The 19797-nt window shown below is 44.2% G+C and overlaps 1 pseudogene; it reads right to left on the bottom strand.

Annotated features, from left to right (window-relative positions):
* Positions 1-19190: 19190 nt before the first annotated feature.
* LOC146061912 (5S ribosomal RNA) lies at positions 19191-19310 on the bottom strand (annotated as a pseudogene).
* Between the last annotated feature and the right edge of the window lie 487 nt (positions 19311-19797).

The raw sequence follows: 19797 nt of genomic DNA on the forward strand, positions 1-19797 counted from the left end.
GCGCCACCGCATACACACACACACAAACATACCAGGTATATAAAGGCTATTTAGATCATATAGGAGTGTTGCTGGAAATAATGTTTGCTATCTTAAATTTTGATTGTAACATAATATTTTTATATATAATTTTCCTTGTTCCTTTGAAAGATTATCTCTAAGGATTATAAGATTATTTGGTACTCTTTACCTAGAACGGCGCCCATCGCGGGCATCACATGTACATCGCATGCTATTATAATGGCATGCGATGCGACCGATGCGATGCCCGCGATTTCACATAAAAATGCATGTTAAAATGTAAATTGTGACGGTCGCATCGCATGCGACCAAAAATCGCATACGATACCTGTGGAGCCCGCGAGGGGACACGGATACCTGTGTCCGCTCGCCACGCTTCGGGCTCGGTGGCTCGCTGCGCTCGCCACAATTTCTATTCTCAACTCCACGCCATGTGGATAGTGGGGGTATGAATACGTCGGAGGACGTGTACCGCCGCCCCTCGCGGGCTCGCTGCGCTCACCACGATTCGGGTTGACATTGATCATGGGGTGGCGTTAACAATTGGGGGGGCCATTTCACACTTGAGGGTGGCTATTTGGGCTCTGTGGGCCATTTAACATTGTTCCCTATGTAAAATCGCGGTAATCGCATCGGTCGCATCGCATGCGATTTTTTGGTCGCATGCGATGTGACCGACGCGATTTTTTACCTTGCGATGTTCAAGATCCAAATCTTGGGCGCCGTTCTAGGTAAAGAGTACCGATTATTTATCCATTGGAGATATGTAAAAATCCAATATATATACAATTATATAGGGAATATTTTTAATGTGCTTAAAATAAGCTCTAATACATCCTCCTCCCTCTATATAAATAATTCTGAATTGTGGTCCTGATCTCAGACATCTATGTATATGGAAGCGCACTGATTGCACAAATACCTGATATATATCAGAAACCAAATATTCAATTGGTATGTATATATATATATATATATATTAGAGATGTGCGGGCTCGGATTTCAGAGATCCGAGCCCCCACGGACGTCATCATTCCGAGCCCGATTCCGAGCAGCGCTCGGAGATTCCCGCCTGACTCGGTCCGTCCGCGTGATTAGAACGTCATCTCCCGGCGTCGGATTTCGCGAGGCTTTATAAGCAGCTGCCGCGCCCCGCCATCTTCACTCCAGTCAAGTAGTGGGTTGGGAGAGGGTGTGTTGGTGCTGCTGCTGGGGCTTAAACTTGAGCTTGACCTTGAGCTTTTGCAATCGCTGGTGCTGTCTCTCAGTGCTGCTGTGTAGTAGTCTAACTGTGTACTTGTAGTACTACTGTCTCCTCTGTGCGGTCTACCTCTGGTGTGCTGTGCTGCCTGTAATTGATTATTTTATTTGCTGGTGCTGTCTCCCTCAGTGCTGCTGTGTACTCTGTTCTCAGCTTAGGACAACAGTCTAACTGTGTACTTGTAGTACTACTGTCTCCTCTGTGCGGTCTACCTCTGGTGAGCTGTGCTGTAATTAATTATTTTATTTGCTAGGGCTGTCTCCCTCAGTGCTGCTGTGTACTATACTATGTTCTCCTCTGCTTAGAAGAACAGTCTAACTGTGTACCTGCCTGTAGTACTACTGTCACCTCTGTGCTGGGGCATACATCTGGTGCTGTGCTGTGCCATTAAATTATTATATATATAATTATTAATTATATTAAATATAAATATATATAGTCCACTGGTGCTGCACTGCTGCCTGCACTGAATCTGCCAGTCTGGCGGTCTGTGGTCTGGGGCTCACTGGCTATACTGCCGTATGTACCGTCTGGTCTGGGGCTCACTGGCTAATAAATAATTAAATACTGCCTGCCTAATAAATAATTAAATACTGCCGTATATATCTACCTTTGTGGTCTGGGGCTCACTGGCTATACTGCCGTATGTACCGTCTGGTCTGGGGCTCACTGGCTAATAAATAATTAAATACTGCCGTATATCTCTACCTTTGTGGTCTGGGGCTCACTGGCTATACTGCCGTATGTACCGTCGGGTCTGGGGCTCACTGGCTAATAAATAATTAAATACTGCCTGCCTAATAAATAATTAAATACTGCCGTATATCTCTACCTTTGTGGTCTGGGGCTCACTGGCTATACTGCCGTATGTACCGTCTGGTCTGGGGCTCACTGGCTAATAAATAATTAAATACTGCCTGCCTAATAAATAATTAAATACTGCCGTATATCTCTACCTTTGTGGTCTGGGGCTCACTGGCTATACTGCCGTATGTACCGTCTGGTCTGGGGCTCACTGGCTAATAAATAATTAAATACTGCCGTATATCTCTACCTTTGTGGTCTGGGGCTCACTGGCTATACTGGCGTATGTACCGTCTGGTCTGGGGCTCACTGGCTAATAAATAATTAAATACTGCCGTATATCTCTACCTTTGTGGTCTGGGGCTCACTGGCTATACTGCCGTATGTACCGTCTGGTCTGGGGCTCACTGGCTAATAAATAATTAAATACTGCCGTATATCTCTACCTTTGTGGTCTGGGGCTCACTGGCTATACTGCCGTATGTACCGTCTGGTCTGGGGCTCACTGGCTAATAAATAATTAAATACTGCCTGCCTAATAAATAATTAAATACTGCCGTATATCTCTACCTTTGTGGTCTGGGGCTCACTGGCTATACTGCCGTATGTACCGTCTGGTCTGGGGCTCACTGGCTAATAAATAATTAAATACTGCCGTATATCTCTACCTTTGTGGTCTGGGGCTCACTGGCTATACTGCCGTATGTAACGTCTGGTCTGGGGCTCACTGGCTAATAAATAATTAAATACTGCCGTATATCTCTACCTTTGTGGTCTGGGGCTCACTGGCTATACTGCCGTATGTACCGTCTGGTCTGGGGCTCACTGGCTAATAAATAATTAAATACTGCCGTATATCTCTACCTTTGTGGTCTGGGGCTCACTGGCTATACTGCCGTATGTACCGTCTGGTCTGGGGCTCACTGGCTAATAAATAATTAAATACTGCCGTATATCTCTACCTTTGTGGTCTGGGGCTCACTGGCTATACTGCCGTATGTACCGTCTGGTCTGGGGCTCACTGGCTAATAAATAATTAAATACTGCCGTATATCTCTACCTTTGTGGTCTGGGGCTCACTGGCTATACTGCCGTATGTACCGTCGGGTCTGGGGCTCACTGGCTAATAAATAATTAAATACTGCCTGCCTAATAAATAATTAAATACTGCCGTATATCTCTACCTTTGTGGTCTGGGGCTCACTGGCTATACTGCCGTATGTACCGTCTGGTCTGGGGCTCACTGGCTAATAAATAATTAAATACTGCCGTATATCTCTACCTTTGTGGTCTGGGGCTCACTGGCTATACTGCCGTATGTACCGTCTGGTCTGGGGCTCACTGGCTAATAAATAATTAAATACTGCCGTATATCTCTACCTTTGTGGTCTGGGGCTCACTGGCTATACTGCCGTATGTACCGTCTGGTCTGGGGCTCACTGGCTAATAAATAATTAAATACTGCCGTATATCTCTACCTTTGTGGTCTGGGGCTCACTGGCTATACTGCCGTATGTACCGTCTGGTCTGGGGCTCTCTGCCTAATACTGCCGTACCTGTGTGGTGTGTGGCTCACTGCCCAATACTGCCGTATCTACCCTCTGGTCTGGGGCTCACTGCCTAAATACTGCCGTATATCATTATCTACCTGTCTGGTCTGGGGCTCTCTGCCTAATACTGCCGTACCTGTCTGGTGTGTGGCTCACTGCCCAATACTGCCGTATCTACCCTCTGGTCTGGGGCTCACTGCCTAAATACTGCCGTATACCATTATCTACCTGTCTGGTCTGGGGCTCTCTGCCTAATACTGCCGTACCTGTCTGGTGTGTGGCTCACTGCCTAATACTGCTGTATCTGTATAACTGCCTGCTGGTGCATACTCACTGACATATATATAATTGCACTCCAGTGGTTCTGTTCTGTGACATAACTCCACAATAATAATGGAGATCCAAAATATGGAGGTTAACAAACAAAGGAAAGATGAAGATGCACTTCCTCATAGTTCTGAAGCTGCTGCCACTAGTCATGACATAGACGATGAAATGCCAACAACGTCGTCTGCCACGGCCGATGCCCAGTGTGAAAGCAGAGGGCATGTACAATTGAAACCAAACTTCCGTAAAAGGAATAAAAATATGAAATGTAAATCGTTGGAAGAGAAACTTAAACTTGGCAATATGCCATTTACGACACGGAGTGGCAAGGAACGGCTAAGGCCATGGCCTAACTTCATGACTAGTGGTGCAGCTTCAGATGACAAGGAAAGTCCTCCTCCTCCGCTCTCCCCGCCCAATAGGAAATCAAAGAGAGTTAGGCTGACACCGACTCAAAAAAGTCTGAAAAAATTTAAGAAAAAAAAACAGAACAAAATTCAGAAAATAAATCTGGAAAAAACTCATCCTTCTAAAGACATATCCCAAATCCCCACGGAGAGTTCGAGGGTGGCGGTGGTTGTGATGCCGGACCTTCCCATCACTGTACGTGAAGAGGTGGCTCCTTCCACCATTTGCAGTACGCCCTCTGCATATGCTGGAAGGATCACCCACAGTCTAGTTCCAGATTTTATCAGTGAAGGTGATGTTGTACACCAGGAGGAGGATATTGATGTAGCTGGCACTGAGGAGGAAGTTGTCGAGGAGGATGGAGACTTGGTTTGCTTAAATGACCCACCAGGGGGGAATGAGGCACCTTTGGGGGAAAAAGTTGTTGTCCATGGGATGAAAAAGTCCATCGTCATGCCTGGACAAAGGACCAATAAATCCACCTCTGCGGTCTGGAATTTTTTTTATCCACATCCGGACAACAAAAGTATTGCCATTTGTAGCTTATGTAAAACTCCAATAAGCAGGGGTAAGGATCTTGCCCACCTAGGGACAACCTGCCTTCAACGTCACCTAAAGACGCGTCATGGTTCAGTGTTTAGTCCAGAAAGTGCGGCTAGCAGTCCAGCGACACCTAAATCACTTGGTCCTCCTTTTGGAGCCAAATGCCTGAAAAGCACACCACCAACTCCCTCCTCGACAAATTCCTCCTCGATCCGGATAGGGGGGAGTCCTGCAGTCCATCTCACCTGCATGAATGACTCCATAGATTCCTCCGGAGGATCCTGCAGCACTACGCCTACTACTACTGCCGCTGCTGCTGCTGCTCCTGGAAGTCAGTCATCATCCCAGAGGGGAAGTCAGTCATCATCCCAGAGGGGAAGTCGTAAGACCGCTACGTCTTTCACTAAGCAATTGACCGTCCAACAGTCATTTTCCATGAGGATGAAATACGACAGCAGTCATCCTATGGCAAAGCGGATAACTGCGGCCTTGACAGCTATGTTGGTGTTAGACGTGCGTCCGGTGTCCGCCATCAATGGAGTGGGATTTAAACGGTTGATGCAGGTATTGTGTCCCCGGTACCAAATCCCGTCTAGATTCCACTTCACTAGGCAGGCGATACCCGCGATGTACAGTGAGGTCAGAAAAAGTGTCCTCAGTGCCCTGAAAAATGCGGCTGTACCCACTGTACACTTAACTACAGACATGTGGACAAGTGGATCAGGGCAAACTAAGGACTATATGACTGTGACAGCCCACTGGGTAGATGCATCACCTTCCGCAGCAGCAGCAGCAGCATCTCCTGCATGCCAGCTCCTTCTTAGGCAGGCTACGCTGTGTATCACCGGTTTCAAGAAGAGGCACAACGCCGACAACCTCTTAGAGAAACTGAGGGAAATCATCTCCCTGTGGCTTACCCCCCTTAGACTCTCCTGGGGATTTGTGGTGTCGGACAACGCCAGTAACATTGTGCGGGCATTAAACATGGGCAATTTCCAGCACGTGCCATGTTTTGCCCACACAATAAATTTGGTGGTGCAGCATTTCATAAAAAATGACAGGAGTGTGCAGGAGATGCTTGCGGTGGCACGCAAAATTTGCGGACACTTTCGGCATTCTGCCACAGCCTGCCGAAGGCTGGAGCGGGAGCAAAAACTCCGCAACCTGCCCTGCCATCAGCTGAAACAAGAGGTGGTGACGCGCTGGAACTCCACCCTCTATATGCTGCAGAGGATGGAGGAGCAGCAAAAGGCCATTCAAGCCTACACAGCCACCTACGACATAGGCAGAGGAGCGGGGCTGCACCTGACTCAAGCGCAGTGGAGGCTGATTTCCGTGTTGTGCAAGGTTCTCCAGCCGTTTGAAGTAGCCACACGTGAAGTCAGTTCCGACACTGCCTGCATTAGTCAGGTGATTCCCCTGATCAGGCTGTTACAAAAGCAGCTGGAGAAAGTGAGGGAGGAGCTAAAGCGGAGCTATTCCGCAAAGCATGTCGCTATTGTGGATGAAGCCCTCCATACGCTTTGCCAGGATACGAGGGTGGTCAGTCTGTTAAAGTCAGAGGAATACATTTTGGCCACAGTGCTCGATCCTTGGTTTAAAGCGTATGTTGTGTCTCTGTTTCCGGCGGACACAAGTCTACAAAGGTGCAAAGACCTGCTGGTCAGGAGATTGTCATCTGAAGGGGACCGTGACACGGCCCTAGCTCCTCCTTCATTTTCTCCCACACCTGTGCCTGTGAGGAAACAGCTGCGATTTCCCACACAACCCGCTGGCGGGGATGCAGGGCAGGCAGGAGGGAGTTTGGACATCTGGTCCGGACTCAAGGACCTGCCAACGATTGCTGACATGTCTACTGTCGGTGCATTGGATGCTGTCAACATTGAAAAAATGGTGGATGATTACTTTGGTGACAGCATCCAAGTAGACATGTCAGACAGTCCTTACCTGTACTGGCAGGAAAAAAAGGCAGTTTGGAAACCCCTGTACAAACTGGCTCTATTTTACCTGAGTTGTCCCCCCTCCAGTGTGTACTCCGAAAGAGTATTCAGTGCAGCGGGGAACCTGGTCAGTGAGCGGCGAAGGAGGTTGCTCCCGAAAAATGTTGAGAAAATGATGTTTATAAAAATGAATTATCACTTATTCAATGAAGAGCAGGAATTGCCTCCAGAGATTATAACTGGACCTGTGATTGTGGAGTCCAGCGGGGACGAATTGATAATCTCTGAGAATGAGGAAGTACACACTGAAGGGGGCGAGGAATCAGAGGAGGAGGAGGAGGAGGATGATGATGATGATGATGAGTGACGATGACATCTTGTTACTGTAGAGCCAGTTTATACAGGGAGATATTATGATGAATTGTTTTATTTTTTGTGGGGGCCCAAACAAACCAATCATTTCAGCCACAGTTTTGTAGGCCCTGTCGCTGAAATGTTTGGTTTGTTAAAGTGTGCATGTCCTATTTTCGCAACATAAGGGTGGGTGGGAGGGCCCAAGGACAATTCCATCTTGCATCACCATTCATTATTCCTACTGCTGAGAGTCATTCATATGTGGGACTTGTCTTTTCAATGCATACAACTGTTTGCATTCCACTTGATTGCTGCACCTTCATGGGTGAGAATGTGATCTCCTTGACCTGGAGGAGTCAGGACTGTTGCCGGAAGGCTCAATTACACTTATTTTTGGCCGGCTACACTTTTTTTTACCTGTCTGGTCTGGTGCCCACTGCTGACAGTCATTTTTAATGAGGGTATTGTCTTGCAAATGCATATAGCTGTTTGCATTCCACCTCATTGCTGCACCTTCATGGGTGAGAATGTGATCTCCTTGACCTGGAGGAGTCAGGACTGTTGCCGGAAGGCTCAATTACACTTATTTTTGGCCGGCTACACTTTTTTTTACCTGTCTGGACTGGTGCCCACTGCTGACAGTCATTTTTAATGAGGGTATTGTCTTTCAAATGCATATAGCTGTTTGCATTCCACCTCATTGCTGCACCTTCATGGGTGAGAATGTGATCTCCTTGACCTGGAGGAGTCAGGACTGTTGCCGGAAGGCTCAATTACACTTATTTTTGGCCGGCTACACTTTTTTTTACCTGTCTGGTCTGGTGCCCACTGCTGACAGTCATTTTTAATGAGGGTATTGTCTTTCAAATGCATATAGCTGTTTGCATTCCACCTCATTGCTGCACCTTCATGGGTGAGAATGTGATCTCCTTGACCTGGAGGAGTCAGGACTGTTGCCGGAAGGCTCAATTACACTTATTTTTGGCCGGCTACACTTTTTTTTACCTGTCTGGTCTGGTGCCCACTGCTGACAGTCATTTTTAATGCACATCAGGGTCAGGATCAGGCACATCATAATTAATAATCAATCAATCATAATCAATCAATCATAATCAATCAATCTATCATAATCAATCAATCATAATCAGAATCAAGCCTGGGCGGCTGCAATTAAAGTTCTTTGTGGGCGGCTAAAGTTTTTTTTAGTTTTCCAGTTACTGCAGTTTTATACATAGCTTGGTTTTTGTAAGTTGAAGACTTGTCAGTGCAATTTTCTTTTACAATATCCTTTATCTTTGCATGGACTTTGTGTATTTGGTTAGCATTCTGAGGTGTAGACTGACTGCCTTCACCTTGAGCATGATCAGTTTCTGAAGCGGCAAAAATCCTTTTGTTTTGAAGATAGTCACTTTCTTTGCCGTTAGTTGTACAGGCTGACCTACTAACAGACACAGTTGCTTCGGAACAAGTTGTTGGAAATTTTTTAGGAGATAAAGCTGTACAAACCTTCTGGCCCCCCTTTTCAATTTTTAATTGATTTGCAAACATTTTGTAGTATTTGTCATATGTGCATAGCCTTTTAGAGAGAACTGCTTTTTCATCATCAGATAATCTTTGTAATGATTTGACCTTCGCATCTCTCTCCTTTTTATTTAATGACAAGAACGATGAATACTTCTTTAATTTCTTCATCAACTGTTCTTTATTCATGAAATGGTCCGATAAAGCCTTTCCTCAAAACTTAAGTAAAGTTATGTTTCCTTGATAATACTTTCACAGCTCACAAAATTCTCATCACTGGCTTCCTTTTCTTTGCCACTTGATACCTTGTTTTCACAATAAAGATTGATTTATTTTTGATGACCAGTTGGGTACAATTAGTTACACATCTTTTTGGGCGGCTAAACTTTTTTGGGGGAGGCTGCATTTAAACTTCTTTGGGGGCGGCTGCAATTAAACTTCTTTGGGGCACAGGGGCACAGGGGGTATCCTGTAGTGGGCTGCCACACATTTTTTTAAATATGGATCTTTCAGCACAGAGACAAACTGCACATCAGGGTCAGGATCAGCCAGGTTGTTAAACGGGGTTTCGACCACTGTTGGAGCACTCCTCTTAAAGTAATCTTTTCACGAGCGTCCATCACTTTGATAGGCTTGTCTCCTGCCATGATCTGTTGCTTATTCGAATTCAGCATTTCACGGGCGTCCTGCACTTTACCCCTTATGCGGAAGCGAGCATCTTTGGCCACCAACTTTTCACGGGCATCTTTTATCCCTAGTTTTTGGCGTGCATCAGTCACACCAATTTTCTGACGAGCATCAAATGTTCTCTGAAAACTGGTGGCAAGTGGACGATTGTTCACAGATGGTTGGAGTCTGGATCTCACGTTTCCTATACCTCCCCTGTTACTGACCCTGCGGTACATCCCGGTGCCCACGGACATTCCCCGTTTCCTGATCATTTCATCCAGCGACACGTCGGCCATATTCCTCCAACCACACAGCTGCTATATCTAATTTGATAAAAATAAAAATAATACTTGTGCTGTGTGGGACTGTAAAAAAGAATTCCATGCTGCTTGTGCACTGACGTCTGCCACTGAGTGCCACGGCCAAGCAGTACCTAATAAGAAAATTAATTATTATAAATTCTGCTGGTGCACAATACTAGTATTGCTGACGTATCTACCTGTCTTGTGCCTAGTACTACTGTCTTATCTACCTGTCTGGTGCCTAGTACTGCCATATCTACCGTCTGGTCTGGGGCTCACTGCCTAATACTGCCGTATCTACCTGTCTGATCTGGGGCTCACTGCCTAATACTGCTGTACCTGTCTGGTCAGGGGCTCACTGCCTAATTTTTTTTGGAGCCTTGAGACTTTTAGGGATGCTGTACTAGCCGACACCTTTAGGTGGACTCTGGTCTGTCTTGTATCAAGCACAGTGGTCTCATGTGCATGAGATTGTTCTCTGTCCTCTTTTAAAATTGTGTCACCATCTTCATGGGTGAGAATGTGATCTCCCTGACTTGGGGGAGTCAGGGCTGGGGCAGGAAGGGTACAGGCTGAGTGGGGGTAGGGCACCCTTGTACTCTGCTGCTTTTGCCGGCTCCGGCCGGTAGCGTCTCCCTGGTGTCTCCCTGGTGTCCCTGGTGTCTCCTCCGGCACAGTTTCATTTCACCTCTGACCTCTCCTTTTGCGCTCCTGTGCCAGTGCCCCTGTAACTGTGTGGTGCAAAATAGTACCTGAATCTGGAGCTGATTACGGCGGCAGCTTCTGGATTCCTCACGGCTTCCCTCTTGCCTCCCTCATGATGCTGGCTGCTGGCTCTCTCTGTGTGCGCTGCTGTCCATCACCGCCGGGTCTCCTGCACGGAAACGCTGCCCGGCTCTCTCCTCTCTAGCGGGTCTCACTTCTGCACGCTTCCAGGCTGCGCACTCTGCTGCTCTCCTCTCTGTGGATCTTTAGGGTGCCCAGCCTGTCTTCTCTCTCTAAGCACGTGTCATCCTCTCTCACGCTGCTGCAAACCCTCCTCCGGCACAGTTTAATTTCACCTCTGACCTCTCCTTTTGCGCTCCTGTGCCAGTGCCCCTGTAACGGTGTGGTGCAAAATAGTACCTGAATCTGGAGCTGATTACGGCGGCAGCTTCTGGATTCCTCACGGCTTCCCTCTTGCCTCCCTCATGATGCTGGCTGCTGGCTCTCTCTGTGTGCGCTGCTGTCCATCACCGCCGGGTCTCCTGCACGGAAACGCTGCCCGGCTCTCTCCTCTCTAGCGGGTCTCACTTCTGCACGCTTCCAGGCTGCGCACTCTGCTGCTCTCCTCTCTGTGGATCTTTAGGGTGCCCAGCCTGTCTTCTCTCTCTAAGCACGTGTCATCCTCTCTCACGCTGCTGCAAACCCTCCTCCGGCACAGTTTCATTTCACCTCTGACCTCTCCTTTTGCGCTCCTGTGCCAGTGCCCCTGTAACGGTGTGGTGCAAAATAGTACCTGAATCTGAAGCTGATTACGGCGGCAGCTTCTGGATTCCTCACGGCTTCTTCCGGAGAACCTGTGGCAGGGAATGGCACAACCCAAGGAGAACCCACAAAAGACAAGGCTACTACGGCTAGCAGCAACAAATATTTATTTAAAGGAGATATGTAAATGGGTTGCTGCAATACACTCACGTACTTATGCAAAACAGTCACTTTATATCATTCAGTAATTAAAGCTATAACTAATCAATGACCAGATTAAAGAGAGAACGATTACGCAATAAATTACATCACAACAATAACAATATGACAGAATAATATTACGTCACAACATGTCCGCCAAGTGGCGCTATGCACCCTATATACACTGCGCGGTAGTCCCTGGTGCAAAACAACACAGTTCCTGAATTTGAATAACGGTCCCGCGAAGGAAATCCTCACAAGGTGATTAGGCCATAACTTAGTGTGCACACTACTTTTATGTATAACAAAAGTGATCAAAAATCCTCTCTAAGAGGGGCAGGCAGATTCCCATCCCTTAGGGCAATCTCCTGTATCAGAGGCAAACAGGCAGTCCTGTTAGTGGGGGTATCCAACACCCCAGTACCTGAACAATCAGCTGCAGTTGCCAGCTCCTGCTGGTCATGACTCCTGGCTGGCCACTGCCTGTCTTGGGTGCTGTGTGGTCCTCTGGGTGACTCCCAGATGGGCGGCAATGTCCCTCTCTGCCTAGTTCCGTGCTGTAGGTCTCTGCAGTCACTCCTACTGGGCTCTATCTCCCTTCACATGCTGCTCACCCCTTCTTCTGGTCAGCAGTGCTGGCTGTCATTAACTGCTGGGTCCTTGCTCCCAGTGCCTGGTCTCAGATGTGTGCTTCTCTCTGCACAGCATCTCTGTCTGCATGCTTCCTGGCTCAGGATACAAGCTCTTCACCCCTCTGCACACTTTCTCTCTCTCTCACACACTGCTGCTGGGATCACCTCTGACCTCCCAGCTTCCTGTCTCATGTGCATGGGAGCTGGGACACTAGGACACTAGCTGAGTCTGTTAACCCCTCACAGACCTGCAGCTTCCACAAGCAAAGGAGGTTTTCCTCTGAGCAGCATTAGCTGCAATTAAAATCTCTTTGGGGGCTCAAGAGTACACCAGGGGTGGACTGCCACAATCCCTGGGCAGCCAATCAGGGGGGTGTCAGGCTCCCTGCACGTGGACTGAGCTGGGGCTGTTTAACCCCTCACATCCCTGCAGTTTTCCTCTGAGCAGCATTGGCTGCAATTAAACTTCTTTGGGGGCACTCCAGGGGCACAGGGGGTATCCTGTAGTGGGCTGCCACACAAGCCCATTCACATTTTTTGAAATATAGCTATCCACAGGTTGTTCAGTCTGCCATTTGAGATTGGGATCTTTCAGCACAGAGACAAACTGCACATCAGGGTCAGGATCAACCAGATAGGGGTCTTGTTAAATATTAAACTGACCAAAACAGATACACACACAACTAATACTGCCTCATCTACCTGTCTGGTCTAGTGCCCACTGCCTAGTACTACCGTATCTACCGTCTGGTGCCTAGTACTTCCTAGTACTGCCTTATCTACCGGTCTTGTGCCTAGTACTGACTTATCTACCGTGTGGTGTCTAGTACTGCTTCATCTACCTGTCTGGTCTGGTGCCCACTGCTGAGAGTCATTCGTATGAGGGACTTGTCTTTTAAATGCATACAACTGATTGCATTCCACTAATGAGAGTAATTGATTGCTGCACCAATCGCCCACTGCTCCTCGGCTGCACTGTGTAAACAGTGCACAATCAAGCCAGATAGGGGTCTTGGTGCTTGTTTTGAGGTTGTAGCAGGGGAGTGCAGCTACGAGTCGTAACACCTTGAGAGAAGATCAGTACTTCTCTACCGGCAAAGGACATCCTCCTCGACAGAGCGCACAGCTTCACGAGGGACGCATGTGAAGCAGTGAGCAAAGGGAACACCCGCCTAGCGAGCCAGATCACCTGAATCCACCCTAGCGATCAATAGAGTTACAGAAGTCGCAGCCAGATAGAACTCTTCCAGCTGCCACCTAGTCATTGATTAGCCCCCTCCCCTCCACCCATTAGGCAATGATTGACGAGACGAATGGTAATAATAAATAATAAATGAATAATATTACTAATCACCAAATTAAAAATCAGATGAAATTAATTATAAATAATCATAATCACAATCAAGCCAGATAGGGGTCTTGTTGGATGTTAAAGTGATCGAAACAGTTACACACTTGCAGACAAACTCTGTGCTGCACAAAATGCCCACCGCTCCTTGGCTGCACATGGTAAACAGTGCATGATCAAGCCAGATAGGTATCTTTTATGGGCCTATTTTTTTAAACTGCCATCATGTCTGCCGCTGCAGTGCCACTCTTACATGAGCCACGTGTTTGTGCCGCACACTTGTGTGGCTTAGCATAGTTATCCAGCTACCTCAGTGCAAACTTTGGCAATAAAAACAATATTGTGAGGTGTGAGGTGTTCAGAATACACTGGAAATGAGTGTAAATGAATGTTATTGAGGTCAATATAGCGTAGGAGCAAAAAAACCACCAAATTCTGCCATTTTAGCTGTTTTTAGGCTTTTTTTAACAAAAAAATCAGAACCCAAAACCCAAATAAATCCAAACACAAAACACTTAGGAGGTGTTTTGCCAAAACCCATTAGAACCCAAAACCTTAAGGTAATCAGAACCCAAAACCCAAAACCCGAAAAGTGGCCGGTGAACATCCCTAATATATATATATATATATATATATATATATATATATATATATATATATATATATATAAATATCTATATATATCTATCTATCTATATATATATATATATATATATATATATATATATATATATATATATATATATATACATAGTTTAGTAGAAATATGAAAAAATTTAATGGGATGAACTTATTCTCTATAAATTTATTAGATATTCTTCATATTTAAAAAGAGAAGAATGACCATGGACCAGTAAACAGACTGTAAATGAAAGGTAAAACTAGAACCTAATAAATACACATATATAATTGAAATTAAATGTATACCATCAGTTTGAACTTATACAGATGGGGCCGGTTTTATCTTTGCTGGCGAACCGCCAGCAGCATGCTGCTGGCGATCCGCCAGCAACACGGCGCTCCATCTGACTGAGACGCGCGTGAGTCCCCCACGCACACGCTTCTCAGTATCCGGGCGGCGGGGCGGCGAGGCGGACGCAATACTGTCCGCCTCCAGCTCGAGGGGGCTGGGGTGGACCCGAGGGCACTGCGGGGGGTGCGGTCGTCCGGTGTGGGCACCGGGCGACCGAGGGCAGCACCGTCGGAAGGGGACGCGCGCGCACCTCGTAAGCGCGCGTCCCCTTCCGGCATACAGATGGCGGCGGGGCAGAGGATGGCGATGGCGACGCCATCGCCATCACCTGCAAAGATGAATCCCGCTACATCTGTATCTCTTTATTGGTAGTTAAAATACATCCAGTGGGAAGTCTATTCATTTTGTGCCATTGACAGTAATACCAATACTGAAAATTATTCATTGTTGAGAAACCTCTATACAGATCCATTAAGGTATGATATGCTTTTTCCTTTTAATAATAATAATAATAATAATAATAATAATAATAATAATAATAATAATAATAATATAAAAATACATAAAAGTAAAAGATTGGGTCTAAACTTCCACGCCCTCTTTTCTTTCCTTTTTTCCTTCCTCCTTCTTCAATTCTTTCCAATTTTTCCATTTGTTTTTTAATCAACTATGGGGAGTACAAAAATAAAAAGTCTCTCGCCTCATATGTACATATCTTTTAAAAACAATTCATAAGAATACTGTAAAAAGAACACTTAGTATTAAAAGTGAACATTTAAGAATCCATCTGTTCTTCATCTGTAATAGACAATCTGTAAAAAAGTAAAATTGTATGTATTCATTTGTCTTTCCTTGTCTGATATGCTTATCAATATGTTATATTTATAGATATATGTAAAGCACCCCTGATGAAGTCTCGTAGCAAGACGAAACGCGTCAGGATTTTGTATACATCCACTTTTTTAAATTAGTCTTATTGTGGTCACATTCTCTCATGCACCTTGTTTTAACTAAGATTCCATAGCTTATGTTAACCATTTCCCTAGATGATTAGTGACAGGTGTGTTGGTAGCTGCTCACCTATATAAAGTGTGCTGTGAGCTTCAAACCAGATAGCATGCCTGGAATCAAACATTGATGTGATAGCTATGTGTATTGTAGCCATTTTCAGCAATAGTGTTAGGACCTGCAGAACAGTGGGGTCCCATGAAGGGGGCTGCAGGCTTAAATGCATTGTTCAATTCATGAACCAAATCTCCACTATTTATTATCAGTTAATTTAGTGTGTGCAGAGCCCCTACAATGTCTGTATATACATATATATATTCATATATACAAACAGGGGCGGATCCAGGATAAAATGACAGGGGGGGCACCATGATAAAAAAGGGTTTAGGTGGGGGAGGGCGGTGTTAGCGGTGCCAGTGTACATGCCAAGAGAGCGGCAGAGAGAGTTTGGGAATGGGACTAAAAATAGGCCCTGGCATTTAAAATACACAGGCCCACCATGGAGACAAAAGTGAAGGATGTAGTTGTGCGTGTGCCGAAGGCGCGCTCCGGAAAAGGGGGTGTGGCCACTCGACAGGGGGCTTGTCCTTGAGTGTAGTGTACAACACCATATACAACTTCTACACATTATGCAACAAAATACTAGACCCCATTATACTTGCCCCTTACCCATAATGCCAAATGGAATGAGCCAAAATTCACATATTGCCATATGGATTTAGCCAAAATTCAAATAATGCCACATGGATTGTGCCAAAATTCACATAATGCTACATGGATTGAGCCAAAATTCACATAATGCCAAATGGATTGTGCCAAAATTCACATTATGCCACATGGATTGTGTCAAAATTCACATAATGCCACACGGATTGAGCCAGAATTCACATAATGCCACACGGATTGAGCCAGAATTCACATAATGCCACACGGATTGAGCCAGAATTCACATAATGCCACATAGATTAAGCCAAAATTCACAATACACTTCATAAACAGGGACATTGTCCACCAAAGGCGCGCATTAAACATTTACACCATAATGTCCATTACACGTTAAGTTACACGTCATTATGTCCATTATGTATTATAATGTAACCACCAAAGTGGGAATTGCTGCGCTATTTATTTGTAATATCTTAAAGGAATACACGCCATGAGTGAATGCACGGACTCAAATAACTGTATGGAAACTGTCTCAGTATAATATCAAAGCTAATTTATTTAGACAAATATAGAAAATTTTATTAGGCGGCCACCTATAAACAATAAGACATAATAATGTACTAAAAATTCAAGATAATTATTATGCGCATATATATATATATATATATATATATATATATATATATATATATCAAAAATTATAAAAACTTTATACAATGAATTTCTGTATAGACAAGACTTTTTATATAAATAGGCTTTTTATATATAGCAAATTTGTAGGAAGATATTGTTCCTTGTAAGGAAAGGGTAAGCCGAGCTGAACCCACAGTGTTGCCGGGCCACGGCACTACACAGCGGGGAGTCTGTATAGATGAAGTATAGCTCGCGGGAGGACAGTTTGTATATAAGAGCAGATGCTATGGAGGGTGGTGTGTTGTTGGATAAATATCTCACCTATACCTCCACACAGTCCTTCCCCTTGCGAGTCTGGAGTGTCCCGCCGTACAGAGTTAGCTGTGATGTTCGGCGGGTGGGTGCGGTTGATGTTTTGCGCACTCACGCTGTCAGTGATAATACAGCGCGTCTCTTACCCATGCTGGATTAGTACTCCTGCTGGCGTTCTCTGGCTAGACTCCAAGCTTGCGGCTTTGTACGGCTAGATGGTGCTGCCGTAGAAGATGGAAACCAAGCAACTTTGAAAAAAAAATTATAATTCTGGAAACGGTCATCTGATGTTTGTAGGCTGCTGGGGAATATATCACCAATCGCTGGGGGTTACTTCTAACGTGTTTCGCCCTCCAAAAGGGCTTTTTCAAACCGCACCCACCCGCCTAACATCACAGTTAACTCCGTATGGCAGGACACTCCAGACTCGCAAGGTAAAGGACTGTGTGGAGGTATACTGTAGGTGAGATATTTATCCAACAACACACCACCTTCCATAGCATCTGCTCTTATATACAAACTGTCCTCCCTTGAGCTATACTGTACTTCATCTATACAGACTCCCCGCTGTGTAGTGCCGTGGCCCGGCAACACTGTGGGTTCAGCTCGGTTTACCCTTTCCTTACAAGGAACAATATCTTCTGGCAAATTTTCTATATATATCATCCACTACCCTGGAAATATATCCAAAATTGGGAGGCAACTAGAAAGCCTATTTATATAAAGTCTTGTCTATACAGAAATTCATTGTATAAAGTTTTTATAATTTTTAATATATATATATATATATATATATATATATATATATATGCTATGGATAAAAGGTGCCACTTGTGCTATTGCGTATAAAAAACAATAATATTCCCTTAGTTATATAGGGTGTCTGCCAATCTTTAAATAAAAGTAATGGTATGTTACTCAAAGTGACATAGAAAGCAATGTATAAAGATATCGGCGACTAATTATTGTAAAAGAGCTAAAATATCTATCTATCTATCTATATATATATATATATATATATATATATATATATATATATATATATAAAAGCGGGTTTATAAATATAATTTTTTTTTATTAGTTGACAAATTCGGTATAAAAAAGCAAAAGGTAAACAATGATCACTAAAAAAAAAAATTTTAAATTAAAAAAAAAAAAAAACATTTTGGTATAAAATTTTCTAAGTAAAAAGACAGGATTCTAAAATAAAATAGAGAAAGGTGCTTATCTTAGGAGTAGGAAGGATTTCCCAATGCGTTTCGTCTATGTGACTTCTTCAAGGGGTAGGAGACAAGTCAGACCGGGCTGTTATTTATACCTATGTACCTGCTCAGATACTTGGTGACATCACTTCCTGTAATTAACTAGTCATAACTGGCTAATACTGTTTTAACCTAAAATAGGGATATATTTCGTGCTTACTTAAATACATATAGGGACTGGGAGCAAAAACGCTATGTTTAAAACAAGAATAGAGTTCTGATAATGCTTAAAAGACATTTATATGTACAGAACGCGGCACTTCCGCCACGTTTCCGGCATCCGCTTCACGCTACTGCGCATGCCCAGCTGTAGGAACTTCAGAGAAGAGAGGAGATGACCTTCTATGTTACTGCGCATGCGTCGGCCGGAGATGGTCAGACGAGGCTTCAGTGTGTAGCTCTTGTGAGCGAGTCTCTGGTTTTCTATTTGTTTGCGGCCATTTTCTTGAAGGTTAAGCTGATCTCTGCTGATTCTCAGTGTGCCGTTTTTTACACATAGGGAACAAAGAGGCAAATTAGATTGATATAGTGTTTGTGGACATATAAACAACTTCATAAACGGGATAAACTTATTTAAATGAGGTTCGTTGAGTGAGGTGATTCTGATGCTAATTAGCAGTGTGCGAGATTGTGAAAAACAAGTTAATTAGTGCCCCAATTCTGATATAGCATAAATTGGTGTGCAAAATAGTACCAAGGTGCAAGAGGGATTAGTCCAATTCATTTGATCTGTGTCAATTGGAAACTATTACGTTTAAGGTGCTGGTATGTTAAAGTGCTACAGTTAGAGTGCTACAGTGCCTATGTGACCTGCAGTATTGATTACCCTTAATTTGTTAAAAATAAATAAATAAGTAAGTAAATAAATAGAGTGCTACAATTAAAGTGCTAGAGTGTATTTTATTAATAGTAAAGTGCATAATACAATCAATAGATAAATTAGATTTAGGTATATCATTTTCTCCATAGGTTGTCTGTCTTTAAATTATTACTACAGCACCAGGTTTTCCCAAGGGGTCTCCCATCTTGGTACTAACCTGGCCCAACACTGCTTAGCTTCCAAGATCGGACGAGATTGGTCGTATCAACGTGTGGCTTGACTGTAGGTTATTATGACGACAATTGGAGTTTGGATATTGGTTGCCAGATAACAGTATTAAAACACATATAAATGTCATATAAATGTCTTTTAAGCATTATCAGAACTCTATTCTTGTTTTAAACATAGCGTTTTTGCTCCCAGTCCCTATATGTATTTAAGTAAGCACAAAATATATCCCTATTTTAGGATAAAACAGTATTAGCCAGTTATGACTAGTTAATTACAGGAAGTGATGTCACCAAGTATCTGAGCAGGTACATAGGTATAAATAACAGCCCGGTCTCACTTGTCTCCTACCCCTTGAAGAAGTTACATAGACGAAACGCGTTGGAAATCCTTCCTACTCCTAAGATAAGCACCTTTCTCTATTTTATTTTAGAATCCTGTCTTTTTACTTAGAAAATTTTATACCAAAATGTTTAAAAAAAAAAAAAAAATTAAAATTTTTTTTAAGTGATCATTGTTTACCTTTTGCTTTTTTATACCGAATTTG

Source organism: Crinia signifera, chromosome 2 (genome assembly GCF_055691185.1).
Source record: "Crinia signifera chromosome 2, ASM5569118v1, whole genome shotgun sequence".
NCBI lineage: Eukaryota > Metazoa > Chordata > Amphibia > Anura > Myobatrachidae > Crinia > Crinia signifera.